The sequence below is a fragment of the Camelus bactrianus genome, chromosome 2, assembly GCF_048773025.1.
Source record: "Camelus bactrianus isolate YW-2024 breed Bactrian camel chromosome 2, ASM4877302v1, whole genome shotgun sequence".
Classification (NCBI taxonomy): Eukaryota; Metazoa; Chordata; class Mammalia; order Artiodactyla; family Camelidae; genus Camelus; species Camelus bactrianus.
In genome coordinates, this window is record NC_133540.1 from 28,454,787 (window position 1) to 28,477,170 (window position 22,384).

Consider the following 22,384-nt stretch of genomic DNA (forward strand, 5'->3'; position numbering starts at 1 on the left):
AGTGTGGTGTGTCCTGGTACAACCACTCGGGCACAGAGTTGTCATAACCTAGTAAAATTAAACATGTATATACGCTCCGACCCAGCAATTCCACTCCTAGGTTTATACATTTAGAGAAACGCTGACATATATGCAATAGGAACTATGGTCATACCAATCTTTCTCTTGCTTGCAAAAAGCTACACAGACAACACAAATGTCCATCAGCAGCAGGAAAGAGAATTAAACGTGATATATTCTTACAATTCAGTGCTATATAGCAGTAAAAGAAATAAAATACAGCTTCATGAAAAAACATGGATGAATCTCAAAAACAATTTGGAGTAAAACAGCAAAGTACAAAAGAGTCCAAGTTATATGAGTCCATTTATACAAAGAGCAAAAGCAGCTAAAATTAAACAACATATTGTTCAGAGAATAATATACATAAGACAAATCCATTTTTAAAAAAAGCAAGGGAAAGACTAAAAAAACGAAGGATAATGTTTACCACAGTGGGCAGAGGAGATGAAGAAGATGAGATCAAGGATGGACACACGGGACCTCAAAGATACTGACAATGTGATATTCCATTTCTTAAGCAATGTAGTAGGCACCAGTGTTCATTTTACTATTTTTCTTTAAAGTATACATATACTGATACTCTTTTTTTTTTAATGGAGGTACTGGGGATGGAACCCAACACCTCCTGCATGCTAAGCACGTGATCTACCACTGAGCTATACCCTCCCCCCAACTGATATATATTCTTTTATATGTATGTGTGTATGTATGATCTATCTCTCATTTTAAAGAGTAAAACAAAAGCCAAAAGCCAAATGCTATTTTTTAAAAGAACAACCTTGAGGTTTCAGTTTCCACATGGTTGATAGCCTGGTCATCCCACCTGAATCCCAAATGAAGTGAATGGACCGAAAAATAAAACAGAACAATTCTGTAAGATCAAAAGAGTTTGCTGGAAAAGAACTTTGTTGTTTATTTCAGATAAGAGAATTTTTACAACATTCTCATGTATTTGCAAGACAGCTCTACTTGGATGTATTCTAGGTGCCTCAAATTTAATACATATTTGTACATTTTTAATACACATATTGAACATATTATCTTCCACTCACCTAAGTTCTCCATCTTTTGTAAACTTCCTTCCACTTTGGTCTTCTGTCTTGGCATTATTGGTAAATGATCGCATTGACCAAACTGACCAGGTCTGAAACTTAAATTTCATTTTCAATCATCTCTTCCTCTCTTCTAAAAGTTCCCCTATAAAGTCAATTCCTAAATAGCCCTAGATTATCTAACTTCTAGATTATCTAAGAAACATTATATTTCTTTGCTTGCTATGCTTGAAACTCCTTTTAGTTTTTTGACATCCTCAACACTCCCAAGCCAATGCACACATACTAATTCATTCTTCCTTATGTAATCACGGTGATATTTCTCATTTGCAGTTCTGATAAAGGCCACTCAGCTCACTGTTTAAAAACTGTTAATGACTATCATTCTACCTATGAAGTCCTAATGATCTGCCTTTTTTTTAAAATTGAAGTATAGTCAGTTTACAATGTTGTGTCACGGAAAAGAACTTTAAATAAATGAGAGATTTCATCAAATTTCTGGAAAACGAAGCAAGAGATGGGAACGTGCTGACAGATGAAACAATGAGGAGAGAGCTACTACCTATGGGCCACCAAGGAGACAATCTGCTCAAAAGAATCCCAGGGAGGCTCCAGGCTCTGAGTCAACAGGTACCAGAGTGGTGACACTGACCACTCCACCTCCCTGACCCCTAACAGAGCCCACAGGTGGCACAGCCAAGTGTAATGACAGACAAACATCTGGGGGTTCATCTCTAAAATAACACAACCAATTTTTGCAACAGGGAATAAGACATGGCTTATAAAGGTTTCCAAGGTGAATTCTGGTTCCTCAGAGTAAATCCTCCTCTGCATTTTTGGGGTGAAGCAAAGCTGGCCAGCTGCCCACCTAGTATCCCCACTCCCTGCCACACACACACATACACACTGAGCTCTGTTTAGAATTCCTGCTCAAAGGAGAGGTGGGGGGGGAGTACTCTACAGATAGATCTTTTCAAGAGAGTAGAGAAAACTCTCCCCAGTTCTTCCTCCTTAATTATGAAGAGGCAACCAGGCCTACAAGGAAAATCAGTAACGTAAGGGGGGGAAAAACTGACAATGAGAAGAAACAGAATTAATTCAGGAAACAGAAGAGCACTTTAAAAAGAAGTAACTTTAATACAACTCAAAGAGATTCAAGAAGTATTACAACCATTAAACAAGAATGAGACAGATGAAAATAAAATGACTGGAGAAAAATAAAGAACTTGAAAAATATTTTTGAAAATATGATTACCAAAATAAAAATTCAGTAAAAGTACTCCAAGATAACAGTGAGGAAATCTCTCAAAATATGGAACAAAAAGACAAAAGGATAGAAAATAGGCAAGAATAGGGTAGAAACAAAGAGCCAGTGCAGGAGGTGCAGGACCTGGCTGAAGGCTGCCTCGCTTGTACCGTGTAAAATGCTCCCAGCCCTAACCAGTCGTAGAACCAGGGTAGCTGCCTGATTCGGGGGAACAGATCCATAGGCTGAATTAAGCCAATCGAATTGTCTTTTTCAAGACTCTGACTTAGGAAAAATATTTGGGCCTAAAACCAAAAGGTCAGTATGCTGGCCCATGTCAAAGAGGAGAGAGAGAAGCAGGGAAGGCAGAACTAGAGAGGAGGTGATGTGACCATGATTCTTGACTTTCTTGCCCATTCCATAGTCCCTGGTAGGGCCACGCGTATCTTTGAGATGGGCTGTAAAATCCTACATGTCTAAGTTTTTTCTAGCTTCTTTAAGTCACTTTGAGAGGACTTTTGTTTTTTGCAACCAATGAACTCTGACTGAAACAGCAGCTATCTGCTGTTTGAAACTGCACAGTAACCAAGAGACAGCACAATGAGTCTGTGGTACCATGGGAACACCCAGCCTCTTCCTTCACCAATCGGCTGTCAGAACCCAACCAGGGTACCCACTGCCCGTCATTCCGTCAGCACTGTGCACAAATGGAAGTCAGGTGGTGGTGTTGAACATCATTACAATTCCATGTGATCAAATACTCCTAGTAATTAAAATGTCAAAATCTAAAAGTAAACATACAGTGTATTCAACAAAAGCCTTAAATTGTGGAACGATTGGAAAAAAGGAGGAGAATGTTAACTTGCCTTCCAATATGGAGCAAGAAAACAAATGGTTCAAGATTTGGAAGGAAAAGAACAAATTAATATCTTTTGTATCCTCACTGAGTTTTTTAATCAACCTGAAAAATTAGAAAGCCATGCAAAAATTCTCCTTTGATGACATGAATAAAGCTGATTGACTTAGAAAGGGCACAGAATGCCACTGCCTAGATTAATCTGAACTGAACAAGAAAAAATATTCTTTGAAGTTCAAGCAATGGAAGGAAACACTTTTGGATGTTTGGAAGGTAACTTTCATGTATTCCCTAGCTGAATAAACAGAATCAAATCACAGCATGAGAATCTTAAGCCAATGTCTGAGACCTTGAAAAACAGCACTTCAACTTACAATTTCAACTTTATGAAAAAAGGTACAGAAGTGATGGACACTTAGTAGAAACCGTACTTGGAATTTTGAATTTTGATCTTGTCCCAGGCTAGTGACAGGCAGTTCATACTCTCTTGTGATGCTGGACTTTGCCCAACTGTAGGCTATGGTGAATGTTCTGAATACATTTAAAGTGGACTGGGCTAAACTATGAGGTTCGGTAGGTTAGGTGTATTAAAAGCATTTTCGACTTATTTTCAACTTACGATGGGTTTATTGGGATTAACCCCGTAGAAAAATGAGGAAGATCTGAACTGTGCAACAGAGCAGGGAATAGAATGGCCACCAGATGAAGTTAAAGGGATGGAGTACATACGCTCCCACGATCAGCAGTCAGCAAGACTTGTCTTTTCTAGACTTTGCAATTTCAGAAACCAGTGAAACTACATATAGACATACACAACCAATTCAACTCCAATTTTTATTTTTCCATGTAAAGATCATTCATTTCATGCCATTACTATTACTAGGTGTTACCATCATCACTTACTTTTTTTAAAAGAACATTTTAATGCCAAAAAAAAAAAATAGGAAGGACTTGATCTTAGAATTTTCTAAAGCCCTTGTAAACTACACAGGTTAGAAAATAAACTTACATTGTTAATTTTTCCAATTTAGTAGGTGTTGCTTTAGCTGTGATGTGTGATTCCTCCCCTAACCCCCAATTGCATTATTCCATCAGTCCCTCCCCTCAAAAAGGTTATCATAAAGTAGGGAAAGCAGTAAATATGCAAATGGAACACTTAAGAATACATTTAGGAGCCTAAAAACATGACACAGATGGCTTCACATAAGTAAGGGTGGAAAAGCCTCTCTAGTCGATTAAGGAAGACAGATTTGGATGAATGAGGATGCAGGAAGCCCGACCGCATAATGAACACAGCACAGTGTGAACAGAGGGACATTAAAGCAGGAACAGGAATGCTTTAGGAGACGTGAAGGGAGAGGCCTCAGCTGAGGAGAGATCTGATGAGGGGCGGAACTGGAAAGTTCTGGGGGGTTTCACTGGATGCCAGGCTGCAGAGCTGGGACTCCGTTTAGAAGCAACAAGGACTTTCCAATGGAACTAGCATGACAAAGAAAGTTTGCTAACCCAGCAATACTAACGCAGCAGAAGCTACAATTTTAGCAATAATTTTTGGTGACTTTAGTAATTTCCTGGGCAGTTAAGCAGTTACCTCTAATTCTGGCTCAAAACGTTCTGTTTGAGAAGATTCAGGCCCACCCACCTTGTATGAAAATATTCTGTCCCTGTTTCTGCACCTAGAGCCTTGGGGGCAGGGACTGTCTTAATGTCCCTGAAAATCATTCAATCTGCTCTGTCTCAGGTATGGTTGCCAACTCCGCTAGGATTTTGCTCTTGGTAACATGAAAGGATTCATTGGTAGAAATAAAACCATGAAAGGGAGCTGTTTAGAAGAGAATCAGAAGTGATCAATTAATAGAAATGTCCACTAGGCAATTGAAGATTCATTTATTCAACAATGTTTATTGAATCCCTACCTGGCTACCTACTTCGTGCTGGATACTTGAACAAAAAAAGATGAAGATGTCTTAGCCATACAATGGCAATAATAAAAATAGCAAACACTTAACAGGGCACTTGACTCTCTTCTAAATCCTCGTCATGAATAATAAACTCATTTAATCCTCACAACAAGCCTTTGATGCAGATTCCAGAGTGAGTGGTTTTAATGCCGCACCACCCCCTCAGTGACTCATGCACACTCTCATAGAGCATAATCTTCATCGCTAATTAGGAAACTTAGATCTAGAGTTTTCATTTGGGCCTAGCTGAATTAGATCATATGTGTATGTCAAAAATGCAACCATGTAAGCTTCATTTGAAGGAAACATGTTTTAGAAGTAAAGAAAATTTGAAACTATATAATAAAATCAGTATTATGCTGAATAATTGGTATTTAATTAATTCAATAAAGGGTCCTTAAGGGTATGTTTTCAACTACATACTACTTCAAAGACACCCTTTCAAGACCCTAAGCAAAGTTTTTAAAAAATGAAATTCTGGGTAAGGTAGGGGTTTTGGGTTTTGTTTTGTTTTTTTCACTTGAACAAACTTTATGCTTTGTTTCCCCACCAGAGATGGGAAAAGGAGAGAGAAATACAATGAAAAAAAGTTCTTTCTCTGGTTAGTATTTTTATAAGCATCTGATATTTAAAGTTGTAGATTAGATTTATGAAAGATTAGAATTACGACTCTTACTAATAACATATGGTAACGTGATAGCAGATAAAATATAGTGAATTTTTTAATTTTTATAAAACAAAGGTTCTCTTTCTCAACACACCAAATATAGATTTTGTAAATTTAATTATAAAATAAAGTGTTACCATGTATCTCAATTTGATGATCTTTTGCTTTCAGTTAACTTGGTTCACTTTTATTTCAGTGGACTTTTCCATTAAAGAGTTTTGACTGTATGTCACATACTATTACAGTTCATTCCATAGATCTGTCCACATTCTTTCATTGTACTGGAATTTAATCATACAGAATAAAAGCTGAATACATGGACCATTGGCTACAGCTCACAACTATTTTAGAGCTGATGTAATCTGCATTACACGGTAGGTGTGTCTGCATGACTTGTATGCCTAGATCTCAAAGCGACTTCTAAACCTTCACTGATTAAACTGTCCCTCTTCCAACAAACTCCTTACCTTTTTTCTATGACAGAAGAGAATTGACCTTTCCGACTGGAGCAAAATAAGGAGACGCCAGGCTCCCAGCTTTGATACAGCAGTGTATTCAGACAAGACACAAAGAGGGAAGTAGCGTAGGTTGGCTCCTACATTCGACATTCTTTTCTCACCCTAAGGAGCACCCTGTTTCATGGTGCAGGATTTTCAAACATACAACCTTCTGATCCTCAGCATGTTCAAAACCTCCACTGGCACACTGTGTGTTTCTTTCTCCTAGCCCTCATCACTGCAGACAGCCCAACATGGAGCTATTTTTGAGGGACCTCATAATACTTAATTCAGCTATTATTTGACTGCCAAATGGGTACAAGACACTGTAACAGCCCCATAAGGAATATAAACAAAAATAGAATCCGTGTCTTCAAATAGCTTTTAAAGCTAGTAGAATTAGATAAGTGTACCAATCCCTGTAGCCACAAGGGAGAATGAGAGCCAGAATTGAGGTGTTGTAGACATTGAAGGGGGAGGAGGAAAAGAGAGGAGGAGGACGGAGACTCAAAGCTTCGCTGCAGCCATGTGGAGAGAAACATGACCTCTCTCTACAGTCCTGTAGAGAGAAACATGATCTGTTATAAGATGCGGTGTCCCTGGGGTAAAAATAAACCAGTGGCTCAGAGAAAGAACAACTATTTTTGTTCAGAAAAGCAATTCAACTTATGGTTCCTGAGAGGAGATTCTGTTCAATGTAATGAAAATCCTAAGGATTTTTATTTTACAATAAACAGTGGTTAAGTTTTGAGGAGGGCTGAGAAGCTCTAATGAAAACCATGAAATGTAACACGAAAATGATGCAGAAGAACAGGCCTCAGCTCAATCGTGACTGCAAACTCCACACCTGCAGCATTCAGAGACAAGACCCTGGAGCATGACTGACACACTGAAAATAACTATTTCTCGGGGAGGGGGAATGAGATGGGATTCAAATAAGCAAACGCCACTGTGTTATTTAACTGAATTCATTTATCCTCACACAGACTGAATCACAAAGATATTCTGATGTCAACATTTGACACTTCATTTAAATAGAAAGTAGGTCATCAGTCTGAAACAGACAAAAGTGACTTTTATCTAAGAATTACTATTTTTAAAACAAAGTTCCTAAAAACATCTGATATTCATTTAACTCTACAAAGTTTTCTGTACCACTTAAATGTATATCAGCATAGGTTCACAGTCTTCCCACTTTATAAGAACTGACAGGGCTGTCTGAGGGATGGGTGATACTTTGTTAAGTTTAAAACTGGGGGAGAAATTTCTACTGGAGGCTACATAAGGCAAATTCAAAAAGCACAGCTATCCCTTTAATTATTTCACTACTTTAATTGAAAAGATTTCTGTTTTAAGGAGTCCAGTTTTTCATCTGGTCACTGAAAACAAAAATTTCTTCTACAAGATAAAGTGTTTTTTTAACTTTTAAAGATCTTTTTTTAGACAGAATCTAAGAATGATTGGTCGTAAGAGGTCAACTCATTTTACCTAACCAGTGATCTGCTCATTGCTCAGCACTGAACAATACACAGTCCTCTGAGGCAGGGTTTGCACACATTGATTGAAAATAAAAGCATGACTAGATCATGTTAGCTCAAGTTCAGTGATGAGTCCCAGCCCATTAATAATAGCAACTCCAAGTCTCCAAATGGACCATTAAAATCTATGAATGACCAACAACAACAACAAAAAAATTCCAATTCTTATTGCAAAGATTCATATACGTGGAAATGAATAACTCATCAGAGGCAGAGTGGACTCAGTCAGTGTGCAAATATTTACTCATGAACTTGGCTCTTGCTGTTGCAACATTTTTCATTTAGTTTTACAGTCTATGATTATATGTACCATTGCCTAAAAACTATCAATGAAGACCAAGTTCACAGAGAACAAAGAACATATAAATTTAAAATATGATGGGTCCTTGTATTTATGTACTGATATATAACATTCTAAGTGTATCTTGTTCATACAGTGAACAGTGTAGGGGCATTATTTATTTAGCCCTCATCTAATTCTACAAAAAACCTGAGATGGCTTATGAGAAATGCACATATTAAAGAAGGAAATTAAAAATCATGACCAACGAGTACTCAGCTCAGTAGCATTTACACTAAAATTGGAATGACACAGAGATTAGCATGGCCCCTGCACTAGGATGACATGCCAATTCATGAACAATTACATATTTTTTAAAACATCATGACCAAGGAAAGTATGAATTAGAGACGAAAACGAAGACTGTGGCTGACATAAGAGATATTAGAATAGAACTCAAATACGGAGACCCATTTGAGTCCTACACAGTTACTACAGTTAAGCAGAGAATTTGAGTCTGTGCTTCCTAACAGCCAAGGTGAAAACGTAAATATCATTAGGTATACGGTTTCCTATGAGGACCAAACATTTGCACCTCTCCAGGGAAGCAAAGCTGTTTCCTATCATTTACTGTGAAAGAACTGCTCTAGGAGATATAATCACATCACAAGATGTGATGGAAAATTTTCCCAATAGTACTCCAAAAGCAAATAAAGTCAAAAACTGTTTTTTCTTAGGTTGTCCCAAATTAAAACTGAATTCTACAATGGAGTCAAGATAACATGGCCCAGGAGCCCATTTTTCAAGCAACATAGGGGACTGAGCTCAGAGTAAAGGGCTGGAAGTCCAACAGTGTATTGTTTGATCAAGAGATTATTAGCACTAAAGTGCAAAAACAAAAAATTCAAATAAATAGCCAAAATTATGATGTTTCTAAGTTTCCATCCTCATTTCTGTCTCCACTAGGGCAAGGATCAAACCTTACGTCACTCTGCAATCTAACATAGCCATCTCTCCATACACAGTCCAATCTTAATTCCCTGCAGAATGGGTCTTTTCTTATGTATTTACCGTCTGTCTCTCTTCCGCTAGAATGCACGCTCACTGAAAACACAGACTTTGCTTGCTCTGTTCTCAACTATCCTCCCAGCATCTAGAACAGTGCCTGGCACATAGTGGTGATCAGAAGTTTAGGATGAAGATAAACAGATGAATGAGGGAGAGGGTATAGCTCAAATGGTAAAGTACATGCTTAGCATGCAGGAGGCCCTGGGTTCAATCCCTAGTACCTCCTCTAAAAATAAATAGATACATAAATAAACCTAATTATATCCCTACACCCCCCAAAATAAACAATAAACAGATGAACAATCCTCAAGGTCTAGCCCAGGCTTGACACACCACAGTGCCAAAAAATCTGCAGAATGAATGAATTCTGGCTTGTAGAAAATTATTTTCATACATATTTTACAAGCTCTGACGACTGGAGATCCTGATATCCTACTCTGGCACCCAGCGTACTGTTTCACACATAAGAGGGCCTTGGTAAATTTCTATCAAACCGAATTGGTGGTTCAGTAAGTTAATAAATGACTTGAGCTTTTATCTCCTAAATCTCAGTTTGTCTCAGCTTATCAAAAAGAGGAAACTGTACATTTCTTGCAACACGTGACGCCTCCCTCCGTCCAGGGAAAGGCAGAACTGTGGAGGAGGGATGAGCAGGAGCCGTCTGGGTCCAGGTCCAGCTCCCGCACTCATCACCCACGTGACTCTGCGTGCCACGTGACCTCTGCTCACCGCAGTTGCCTCCTCCATAAAGACTGCGAAGACCTCTCACGCACAGTAGCCTGTTTACTTCACAACTAAGTGAAAAGCCATTCCAAATCCTTTATTACCCCTTCTTTACCAGTTTCTAACTCATGTTAGAATATTTTAATATACGCTGCCTGAACCTGAGTGGGTCGTTATTTTGAACAGTAGAGGATTATGTTTACAAGGTATTAATTTTCCATTAACTTTTCAAGACCTTACAACAAGCACTTCAGTGCTCACCCAGAGGGCGCAGTTGACTTGAGCGCATTACTGCCATCATTCTTGAGACTTCCCAGGGCCCAGCTACACAATATCCCACCACCTTACACAGAACAGTAATTCTCTTGCCCACACAGGAAACAGCACAATGATCAGTGATGAATACAAGAACTGTACGCATTAAATATATTACATAATAACATGACCCCAGCTTAAGATTGGATGATTTAGTAAAAAATAAATAAACAAGTAACAATAATACTAAAGGGCTTAATGCTAATGTGAGTGCATCTACATCAAAATGCATTTGACAGTATTCAAATCCCTCTGGGGACAATTTTGTTGGGAAGTAGGGAGTGGCTGGCCAGGACTCACACAGATGAGTGTCAGTGGTCACGTATGAGGTTGGGACTCGGTCACAGACAGGATTCACTGAGATTCACACAGACAGAAAACACGATGACTCTTCTGCACAAACATTAAAAGGTCTTTTTCTAAGAGCCTTATTTAACAAAAAGTGGTAACCTGCCAAAGAAGGTATTGAGCATAGAACCACTCTTTACAAGACCAAATTCAAAAGATTGTTCTCTCATGAATCTCGGTATTATTGTTAGGCACAGAAAATATTTGCAGAAGGAAGTACAAAAATATATTTGCAAAAAATATATACATATATTTGTATAAGCAAATACTGCCAACACTAAAGCAATATGAAAATGTAGGCCTTTACTGGCAAGTAGTAAACGAAACAAAAAGCAAATGAAAGCCAAATCTCTGTTGCTCAGGTGAAAACAAGAACACTTGAGAACAAAAAGTCAATAGAACTTTTGCTCCTGGCCGCATAGCTAAGGCTTGCCACCAGAATGTTAGCCTGCAGTGCCGTCTTCTATTCCGAAAGCACCCACACCACGTTGAGTTGTGTGCACTTCCCCAAAGGTGAACGAAGGAAAAGCACAGTCCTAATGGTGACCTGAATGGATCTGTGACAAATGTTCTGCTTGAAGATAATCTTCAAGAGCTGCAGTTACCAGTTCAGTATATCCAAAAGCATTCTCATAGATTTAAAGCTGCAGATGTATGTGTGTTATTTTAAATTCAGTTACTCCCCCTTAAAGTCAATGCTGATTTAAAGTGTTAGAAAGAGGGAGTACACAAAGCAACTTTCTTCCAAAATCAGGAGGTAAAGGGGCAATACCTAGCACAAAAGAGATTAAGTGGTAGTGGCCAAAAAAAAAAAAAAAAAAATCAATAAAAGTAACGAATAAATCATCCTGAATAGTAGAATGTGGCAAGAATCCCTGATACTTTTCGGTGGAATAATGTGGTCCCAGTTCTGTGATCTTTCACGCTAACAGGGGCTTTTTCTAAACACAGAATTCAACATCTAAGGAATTTAAAACACTTTATAATAGTTAATTCATTTCCCTATTACATTCCTTCCTGGTTAAAAAAAACAAATTCTGCAAGATGTATTTTGCCCATGGAGGATGGAAAGCACCAAGATGAAGTGAATGACTTAAGAGAGTAAAATGCCTCCCTCTGCCTCGTTGCCAGAAGCACAACTGAGACATCCTTAAAGCGTGAAGAGCGACTTCGTGAAAGATCCGAACAGAAACAGCACAGCGCGCATGTCCATGGAAGTAGTAGCCCCTTCAAAGCTGACACGCTCATTACAAAAACGCCCGCCAATGCTCAAAACGTTTTAGGAACAACTCTTTTAAGGTTGCCATCACCTATTTAACATTCTTTTGAAATTTTCAACTGTGACAAATTTGGTTCTTTGAAAGTGGAATTTGATATCTGTGAGTCGGAAATACATTTAGAAAATAAAGGGAATCATCAAGCTGGATATTATTTTTAATCAAAAAGACAAGCGCTTTTCTTACGTGGCTCGTAAACTACTTCCAAAGACCACTCTTTAAAACTGTTCCAAACTCCCCTTCTAACAACAGCAGCTACAGATTAAGGAGCCAGCCTCCGAAGATGACCTCTTGCAAGGGCACATTTCACTCTTCCTGATGTCTCTGGTATTGGCACTGTGTGTGCACTTAATTAGGTAACAGCTACATCGATTCCATTTTCTCTAGTTATTCATTCATTCAGCAAATATTTATGGGACACCTAATACGTGCTAAGTACTGTGCTAAGTCTGGGGAGATAATGGTGAGCGAAAACAGGTCCACCACCTGCGCTCATAAAGATGGTTTACAGAACCACATAAATTATAGCCAATAAGTCAGCTCAATGGGGGAAAAAAAAAAGATGCATGGTGATTCAAAGGCCTATTAAAAATGATTAAAGAATACAATTTAGATGGCACAAATAAACTTTAACAATTCATGAAGTGGACAGTCTCCTTTCGGCAAAATGGGACAGAAGGCAGGAAACTTTTACGGGATGAAGAATAAAGAACAAAGAAGAGAAAAGTAGAAAATAAATGATTGGCTGGGGCCACACAGTCAACCCCGTCTGGGGTGAGAAGACCCAGAGCCGACTTGGTGTCTGCAGACTGGCGACTAGGTATACTTAGCACGCTTCTGGTCAAGCGGACCAGGGACACCAAAATCATCCAAGTGTCAGTTTGCTGATATGACACCCTGAACAGTTATGGCTCCATCTTGGGCCTAGAAAGTTATGTCAACAAGCCTATAAAAGAGAGACCCAACTAGTGTAAAAAGGCTTCCCTGAGGAAATGTGGTTTTAGCTGAAGATAAATAGGAGTTAACAAATTACGCAAAGGGGATTATGTGGGGAGAGGTACAGGGATGGTGGGGTGGAGGAGAATGGTGTTCCAAGTAGAGTGAACAGCATGTGCAAAGGCTCTGTGGCTTTTTTAAAGACTATGGGGGCACATGAAGAGATGAAAGAAAGCCTATGGTGCTGAAGTACTGAGAGCCGGTGAGAGAAGGGTCAGAGGTGAGGCTGGCAAGGTGGTGGGCTAGAGTCCACAGCGCCTGGCACATATTAAGGATCTTTACTTACCTTAAGAACAATGGACACTAGGAATTCATCTACAAAACAGAAACAGACTTGCAGACTTAGTAAATAATCTTATGGAAAGGGGGTGGGAAGGGACAAATTTGGGAGTTTGAGATTTACAAATGTTAGCCACTATATTTAAAAATAGATTTTAAAAAAGTTTCTTCTGTATAGCACAGGGAACTATGTTCAGTATCTTGTAACAACCTCTAGTGGAAAAAAATATGTAAACGAATATATGCATGCATATGCATGACTGGGATATTGTGTTGTACACCAGAGATTGACACATCGTAACTGACTGTACTTCAATAAAAAATAAATAAAAAATTTTTTTAAAAAAGAGTGATGGGAAGCCTCAAATGGATTTTCAAATGGAAGGGAGGAAGAAGAAGGAAAATGACACCATGAAATCGATACTGTTTAAATATCACTAAGGCTGGAGCAAAGAACCCACTGGAGAGAGTGGACAGAGTAGGAGGAAGACCAGTTAAGAAGCTACTGTAAGGATCTAGAAGAGAGGGTGGAGCTAATACAGATGAGGGAAAACAAACGGATTTGAGAGACATGAAGGATGTAAAATCAGTAAAGGTTTGGATGGTATTTTGTATTTGTTATTCACTCAAAGACAATGCTTTGTTTTTGCATAATGATTCCTTTTTTGTTAATTATTTGCAAACCAAAAAAAAATCATGCAAACCTTAGAGTTCTTTTTCAATCAGATTTCTGCATCATGGTTTATCTTCTTTAAGATAAAGAAGAAAAAGTAGCAAAGAGGAAAACAAAACTTAAGAAGTATCTCATTTTATGTAAAGATGTGTGTTCTTGAAAAATTAAAGTATACCTGGGTAATAAAAGAACCTATATCTTAAAGACGATTACTGAGTAAATAGTTCTTCTGTGCACAAAAACATACACTAAAAAATGCAGAACAGATTATCATAATACTATATCAAGTGAAATGTAAGCCATTATCTCAATTATTTCTATACATCCTTTCTCCTTTATTACAGAGTACATAAATCAGGTGATTTTGCAACTCTAAAAGGAGGCAATGGCTGAGAGATTTAATAATCACCATCAAGTTTTATAATAAGCCATTTAGTAAGCAACTAGAATGCCCAAGAGGCTTGCAAGGATTTAAATCTATTCCTTCACCAATGACTTCATCCACATAGAAAAGTTATTTTTATATCTACATTGCTATGATACACCACCTCTAGTCCACACCTGCCAAGAAATACATCTTTCCGGTAGGCCTGGGTTTCCATGTCATAGCAATATAATAATAAGTTCAAAATGCCGTCAGCCTTATAAACTATATGAACGCATATACCACAAAAAGTTGAATTTTGTAGTGAATTGGCCACATGTTCCTATGTGTGATGTATACAGGCCAACTGGTACCACACTCAGAACAAACATACAGGAGGGAACCGGGTTTCAGTAGTCTCATATATCAGCAAACAACACATACAAAATTCTAATTCCATGAGCAGAAAAAAGATGGCCTAATTTTGAGATTTTACAACTAGAGTTTATACCACCCCTTCAAAATACAGCTTTTAACTTGAAAAGAAACAAATTCAGTATGAAAGTCACTGAGGAAAGAATACAAAACTATGGCATGTTAACAAACTGGCTTCTAAAGGCTAAATTCACATTTAAACATGCTGCTTTGGGCAATTTAAGTCACAACCCAGGCATTATTTGATCGGAGACTCTGCATATGAATTTCTGCTTCCTTCCTTAAGAAAAGTCACTACGGAACTAAAATACACGTGACATAACTTGAATAGCCTAAAACAGTGTCGACAGTCATTATCCTTTGTAACATACACACCTAAGCCGGAACTGGGTATATGATAGTACTTTAAGAAATATACTTGTATACACAAGCCACAACAGCTCTTTGAGAAATGCCTTGTGTGTTTATTTTGAAATGTATGCCTTGAAATCGTCCCAGCACAGGGGTGAGGAAGAGAAATCATGAAAATCTCATTATTTTTCACTTTAAAGGAAAAACAGAATAAAACAGATTAGAATTCGTAATTAAAATCTCAAGCCTTATATCATTAAAAAGAGTAATTCACAGAAAAAATATTCATTACTACTGAACTACTCCACGGAGGATACTCTATGTGCCAAGTTGCAGCTCACTTGGACATTTTATGATCACAGTTAAACAGACCTGAAAGATGGGCCTTCCAGTAAAAATGTTGACCCTTTCGTGATTCCATCTGCTTGACAAGGATGTTGTGTTAAGTTACTTGGCCCATGAGTTTCCAAAGATGACCAGGCCGCCTCCTGCACTCACCAGTATTTTCATGAGGAAGGGAAAAGGGGGTTCTTATCTAAGCCTCAGGTCACCTTCCATCTTACAAGTTCTGAATTTCAAATGAAGGGACATTCACCTTTTTCTTTTTCTTGAGAAGTACAAAGTATGTCTGAAAAGGCAGTGAAAGCCTGATGGACTAACCAGAATGTTAGACATCTCATAACTAATTTTTACGAACAGAAAAAATTGGAGGTTTATACTTACTAGGGGTTAATATGGGATATTCCAGATTCTGAGAGGAACTGATTACTAAGGCATTCTGGTTTACCTTTTTTGTTTGTTGTTTGTTTGTTTCCCCTTTTTATTCAGAAAGTTTTCAACACATACAAAGTAGAGAGAGTAGTACATGAACAGGCCTGACTCGGCTCAAGAATGGACAATGTAAAACTTGTGGTTGCCAGGGGCGGAGAGGGGTGGGAAGGGACAGAATGGGAGTTTGAAATTTGTAGATACTGACAGGTATATATAGAATAAATAAACAAGTTTATACTGTATGGCACAGGGAAATATATACAGGATCCTGTGGTAGCTCAGGGTGAAAAAGAATGTGAAAATAAATATATGTATATTCACGTATGACTGAAAAATTGTGCTCTGCACCAGAAATTGACACAACATTGTAAACTGACTATAACTCAAAAAAAAAAAAAAAAGAATGAACGATGTATAGCCACCCAGAATCTCCCATTCCCACTGTCTGCCTCTGCTGGATTGTTTTAAAGTAAATTTCACGTATCATATCTGAGATAAGCAGAAAAAGTGGCCCGTAAAGATACATCACTTCCTAATCCCCAGAAACTGTGAATATTACTTTTACAGCAAAAAAAAAAAAAAAAAAAAAAACTGTGACTATAACTTCAGATCTTAAGGAAGAATTTATGTTGGATTATCCAGGTCAGCCCTAAACACAATCACATGTATCCTTATAGGAGAGAGGCAGAGGGGGATTAGACACAGACATCCCAAGAGAGGGCCTGTGAGATGGCGTGGAGAGATGCAGCCACAAGCCAAGGACAGCTTCCAGAACCTGGAAGAGGCAAGAATTCTCCCCTAGCATCTCTGAGGGAGCATGGCCTTGCCTACACCTTGATTTTAGACCTCTAGCCTCCAGAACTACTAGCAAATAAATATTTATTGTTTAATCCATCCAGTCTGTGGTAATTTGTTATAAGTCATAGAAAACATATAATATTATATATAATTTGAAAAAAATTTCAGTATGTATCTTTAAATAAGGACTCTTTTTCAATAATAATCCCATTATCATTCCTTTTTTTAAGTCCCTTAATTTGCCTCCTGTCCAGAGTTAAATTTCCTAAATTGTCTCATAATTTTATATTTATAGTTTACAACTTAGTTGATTTAGCCAAATCAAGACCCAAACCTAGTTATGTCTCTTAAAAATAAAAGGAAGTTCCTTAATAAAAGGAAGTTCCTCTTCCTTTTTTGTTTTTCTTGCCATTATTAACTGAACAAACTGAGTAATTTGTCCTATAGAAATTTCTACATTCTGGATTTGGCTGTCATCTCCAGGGTGTTGTTTAACATGGTCCTCTGTTTCCTGTGCTTCATATAAGCCAGTAGTTAGTCTTCATCAGAATCACATTCAACTACTCCGCCATAAAAAAGTAATAAAATAATGCCATTTGCAGCAACATGGATGGACCTGGAGACTGTCATTCTAAGTGAAGTAAGCCAGAAAGAGAAAGAAAAAATACCACATGATATCACTTATATGTGGAACCTAAAAAAAAAAAAAAAAAAAAGACAAATGAACTTATTTACAAAACAGAAATAGACTCACAGACATAGAAAACAAACTTACAGTTACCAGAGGGGAGAAGAGGGTGGGAAGGGATAAACTGGGAGTCTGAGATTTGCAGATACTAGCTAATATACATAAACTAGATAAACAAGTTTATACTGTATAGCACAGGGAATGATATTCAAGATCTTATAGTAACTTATATGAAAAATAATATGGAAACGAATATATGCATGTTCATGTATGACTGAAGCACTGTGCTGTACACCAGAAACTGACACAACATTGTAAACTGACTATACTTCAATAAAAATATATTTTTAAAAAATTGTGATCTTATTCACATATTTAGTTTTTCTCTTGTTGATCTAATCTTTGGATTGGAAGTTGAAAATCAGGCACCTTTTATTTTGAAAATCATGGGGTTTCTCATTTATATTCCTGGTACTAACAATAGTGCTGTGATTTGCACTATGCTTCTACCCACATTGTTCTTTTCAGTACCTGCTAACGGCTACTAATAGAGTAATTGCTTAATAAAAAGAGATTAATTCAAAAAAAAGAAGCACATTACATTTTTTTGGCAAGAAACTTCAGATGGTTTCTGTATATTTCCTACTGCATCAAATTGGGAAGCACGAACTATCTCCTTCTTTCTCTTTTTGTAATGTTAGGATTAATCTGTGGGTTCAGGGGTTATTAGCCTGATCCATCAATTATAAAGTTCCCCATCAGCCTTTGACCTAATAGTTGTAGCAGTCACTGGTGATCATTCCCTAGATCTGTTATTTCATTCGGGGTAACAAAATGATAATACTTTCTTTTTATCATTTCTTCTTCATTTATTAGCTGTAATTCTTCTAAAGGTAAGATTTTTGTTCAAACCATCTATCTGGTTACTCTGAAATATAGGGTTGGTTTGTTTTTTGTTTTTTGTTTTTTAATAGGAAAAGTAAGATAAATACTTGATAACATGTAATTTTTAAGGTACTGCCAGGATGGACATCCGTCTCTTGACTACAAAGACTACCTTGTCTGTGCTCAATGAGTGTAACTTCTCAAGTGCACTCAACTTAGTCCTCAAATTACCAATTCAAATACTCTGCTTACAAAATGAAACCGATTTTTAAAGAATAAAAGCCAGGATCCAACATGACTAAGTCAATTCCATGTCGGTTCTTAGGATTTATGCCCTATCAGATCAGTCCAGAATCCACAACCAACCCCTTCAAACTAGTCACCCTGAGTCTACCTGATCCTGTTTCACTAATACAACCCATTTTCTCATTCTAGACTCGGTGCCTTTGTTTCAGTGTTTTGCACACTTGCCTCTCTCCCTGCAACCAGCTAAAGCTGTCCTTTTCCCCCTCAAAGTAAACACACCTCCTGCTCCTGCGTCCAACACCCTCCTTTCTTCTGAGAATGACCAAATTCCTCTTCTTCATCCTAACTATGTAATTCTAGATGGGGTTGCCAATTACCAAATAATCTGTGCCCCTGGCCACAGGGATAAAGGTGTCACCCAAGCGAGGCCAACCAGAGCCACTCCTGGGATTTTGAGATGGAGACTAAAAGAAGAAGGTCAGGGGCTCTTTCTGGGTGATCCATGCCAGCCATGCCTCAGCTGTGGAGAGAAAACTGACTCAGAGAGAAGTAGGGGTAAGAGACAGGGCGTCTTGGTGGTATAGGAGTTTTCAGCTTTGGCTTCCACCAAAACTTCTCCCATACCTTTGGCCACGGGAGCCAATACATCCCCTTTCCGAACAGTTTACATTTCTATCATTTACAACCAAAGGAATCCTAATACAACCCCCATCATGATTCTTGAAGACTATGACCTCAGTGACCTCTACCTTTCTGGTTTCTTGTACTTACTTTCTGTACAAATAACACTTCATCACATGCTGTCCTAATTTTTTGTGTGTCAAATACATATGTCACCATCTTCACGGCCTTGCAGACAGATATCTTACCTACCTTTTGAAAGATCCTCCCCAAACAATCTCTAGAATAGTGCTAATAGAGCTTCAGTACATAAGTAACAACAACCATGTAGTGATTATTACTTCCTTGCTAAGCAGTTTGCACGTGTCATGCTCTTGGGACAGGCATTATTATCTCCACTTAAAGACAAAGAAGCTAAAGTTCATCATAGGAAAATAATGGCCCAAAGACACACATTTACTAAACAGTAAAGCAGAGATTTGAAACAGATTTGCACCCAAATTGCATCCTCTTTCCACCATGCCCATGGTGCCTCCCACAACAATAAATACTTGCAAATTAACTTACCAGGGAGTACACCTGATTGAAGACCTCCACTTCACCCCTGACTTTCCACTAACCTGAAAGTGCATGTCCCTCCACTATTAAAAATAGCATTAATACATTAATGTATAAATAAATGAGCTACATGAAATAAGGATCTTGAAAAAGTTACAATACAGTTTCTCCAAAATTGCCCCTGGCAGCCTGAAGACTAAATGCTGGCATTTCTCTTAAAGTAATAGCTAAAAGGAATGAATATTTAAGACCACTCTGCCAGAACAAGTTGTATACAACTCCCCTGGCAGTGATAATTCAAAACAGCAAAAGGAGATTTGTGAGCACCTGTCAATATGTGACATGACTTCAGCTCTCCAATTGCTCAGAGGAATATTCCGGCATCATCATTAGACACTAATAGTTATTGAGCACTCCCATGGCTTGGAGGCAGGAACAGAGGCCTTGAGGAAGAAAATGGCTCCATCTTTGTAGCTCAGCAAGGAGAAAGGCCAGGAGGGCAGCAACAGCAATTTACTGGCGGAGAACCTGAAAGTCACCTCATCTCTACGTGATCTGCATCCTCAGGACAACTATTTCAGTTCCATGCTTGTGTCTCCAATTCCTGCTGGACAGGTCCACATGGAACTCCTGCTATTAAAGTAACTTTGAGGCAACAATAGTTTTTCAGCATCTAGCCAAACACTTTCCACTGAAAAGTGTTCCATAAACGTGCTGGCGGTTGTCTGTTTCTTTTTTTCCCTTTCTCATCTTTACCACTTTGCTTGAGGACCTTATATCATATATACACACTCTTCTGGGAAATACAATGATTGTTCCTGGAAGGCCAGAAGATGCTGTCGAAGAAGCAAGTTCCTTATACACAATTTGGCACTGGGTACGCCCAGCACACACTGATGAATGGCTGCATCCCCTGGTGGGACAAGACTGCTAACTTGCATGCTATGGTGAAAGACAGACCCTAAAGAATTCATTGTTGTCACAGACTCAGAAAAACTGCCAACGAGATGGTACACGGCATCCTGCCTTATAAACCATGAACAGTCAAGGGACTCTAAATTACTCCTGCTACTGACGTGGCTATTACAAAGGCACAGACCCAGGGAAGAGGTAGTTGTGTGGTTTGAAAGAATTATAGTCCAGATAGAAGGGATCTTCAGTAACAAGAAGGAAAAAAGAAAGAGAGGTCCCAGAGGATGCATCAGAAAGCCTAGACAACAAGGAGATGTGGGGGTGAATGGTTTCAAGTCAGCAAACTCCCACTCAATTCAACACACATTTACTGAATGGCAGGCACTGGTCTACGTCTTGGGACATAGAGCCAAAGACAATCAAAACTAATTCAGCCAAGACCCCTGCCCTTCCTGGAGCTTTATGTTCTTATTCTGGGAGACAGATGATAAACAACGCACATAAGAAATAAGTAAACTGTAATATGTTAGAAGACAAGTGCTGGAGAACAGGGTAGGGAGGATGGAAAGTGCAGAGGGTTTGCAATATTCTTAGCTTAAAAGACCCAACAAAGAGCACAGTGAGGTCAGATTTCCAATGACATGCCTCAAAAACTACATTCAATTGCAGGAAAATGGGGAGAATCATACAGAGCTTGAATGAAATGTGCATAAAATTTGACAAATCCAAATTGCCTAGGAACATACAACTCGCTTCCCATATTTCATCTCCTTCACTTTTGTTCAAAATTATTGACACAAATATGCTCCGTAACATATTTACAGAGGAAGATACGAAACGACTTAGCCTGAGGCAGGGCAATGGAAATTGCAAGAGACAACAGCAAAGCAGATGGCAGCAAAAACAGTTGCAAACCAGCACCTCAGAAAAGGGCCAATTCAACAGAACTTTAAATATGACTCAATTTTTTTCTTAGGAAAAGTTGGCTCTAGGTCAAGGATGATATATAAGTTTCATTTCTAGTAACAACTCCAAAAAACTGGCAGAGTCTCCCTGGAGCACTGCACTGATAAAGAGTTCTGGGTCCTGTGGGAAATGAGTTAGACATTTCTTCCATGGGCTGGAGATGGGGGACTGGGCACACATGCCCCACACTTGCCTTCCTTTCCTTGGTAGAGCTGAGTGCTTAAAAAAAAATCAGTAAACACTCCACTACATGAAGCAAAACCAAGAACACTGGAGGATTTAGAAGTACAGAGGTGGTCTGAGTTCTAATGGAGTTTATAATACATTTGGGAAGAAACACAAATGTATAAAAGATAACACTAGAAGGCAGCAAATGACTAAATTCCTAAAATTTCAGTACAGAGATTCGGATGCCAAGAAATTGCTACAGGAAAAGATAACCAAGAAAGGTTTCACAGAGGACACAGGCTCTGAACTGGGCTTTGAAGAATTCTCATTACTGATATAACTGGAAGGAGGAAGGACTGGTCCCAGCAGAGATGGAGAAAGAGGAACAGGTAGGTGTGCTAAGGAATGAGGAACAGGTCAGCATGGCAGCCAGAGCAGAAGACCTGCTCGGGGCACCAGAGCATAGATGTCTTGAGTATTAGTCAGGGACCTCTGGACAAACAGAGTCTATAGGAGATATAAATATAAAGGAATTGTGTATATATAGAGAGACGACAGACAGAAGCAGAGGCAGAGAGACAGAATTTATGACAAGGAATTGGCCTATGCGATTATGAAGGCTGAGAAAACCCAAGATCTGTAGTCGGTAAACCAGAGAAGTAGGACAGCTGGTAATACAGTTCAAGTGCAAGTCCAAGTTTAAGGCCAAAGGCAAAGAAGATGGATATCCTAGCTGAAAGACAGGCAGAGAGAACGAATTCTCCCTTACTCAGCCTTTTTGT

The 22,384-nt window shown here is 38.5% G+C and overlaps 1 protein-coding gene and 1 non-coding gene across 2 annotated transcripts in view; one reads left to right on the forward strand and one right to left on the reverse strand.

The window, feature by feature from the left end:
* FHIP1A (FHF complex subunit HOOK interacting protein 1A) overlaps nt 1-22,384 on the reverse strand; it is a 225,063-nt gene that overhangs the window by 195,649 nt on the left and 7,030 nt on the right. The gene's annotated exons all lie outside the window — the stretch shown is intronic.
* LOC123612350 (U6 spliceosomal RNA) lies at nt 8,432-8,535 on the forward strand. Its single transcript, XR_006719563.1, has one exon. It is a non-coding gene; the product is annotated as a U6 spliceosomal RNA (small nuclear RNA).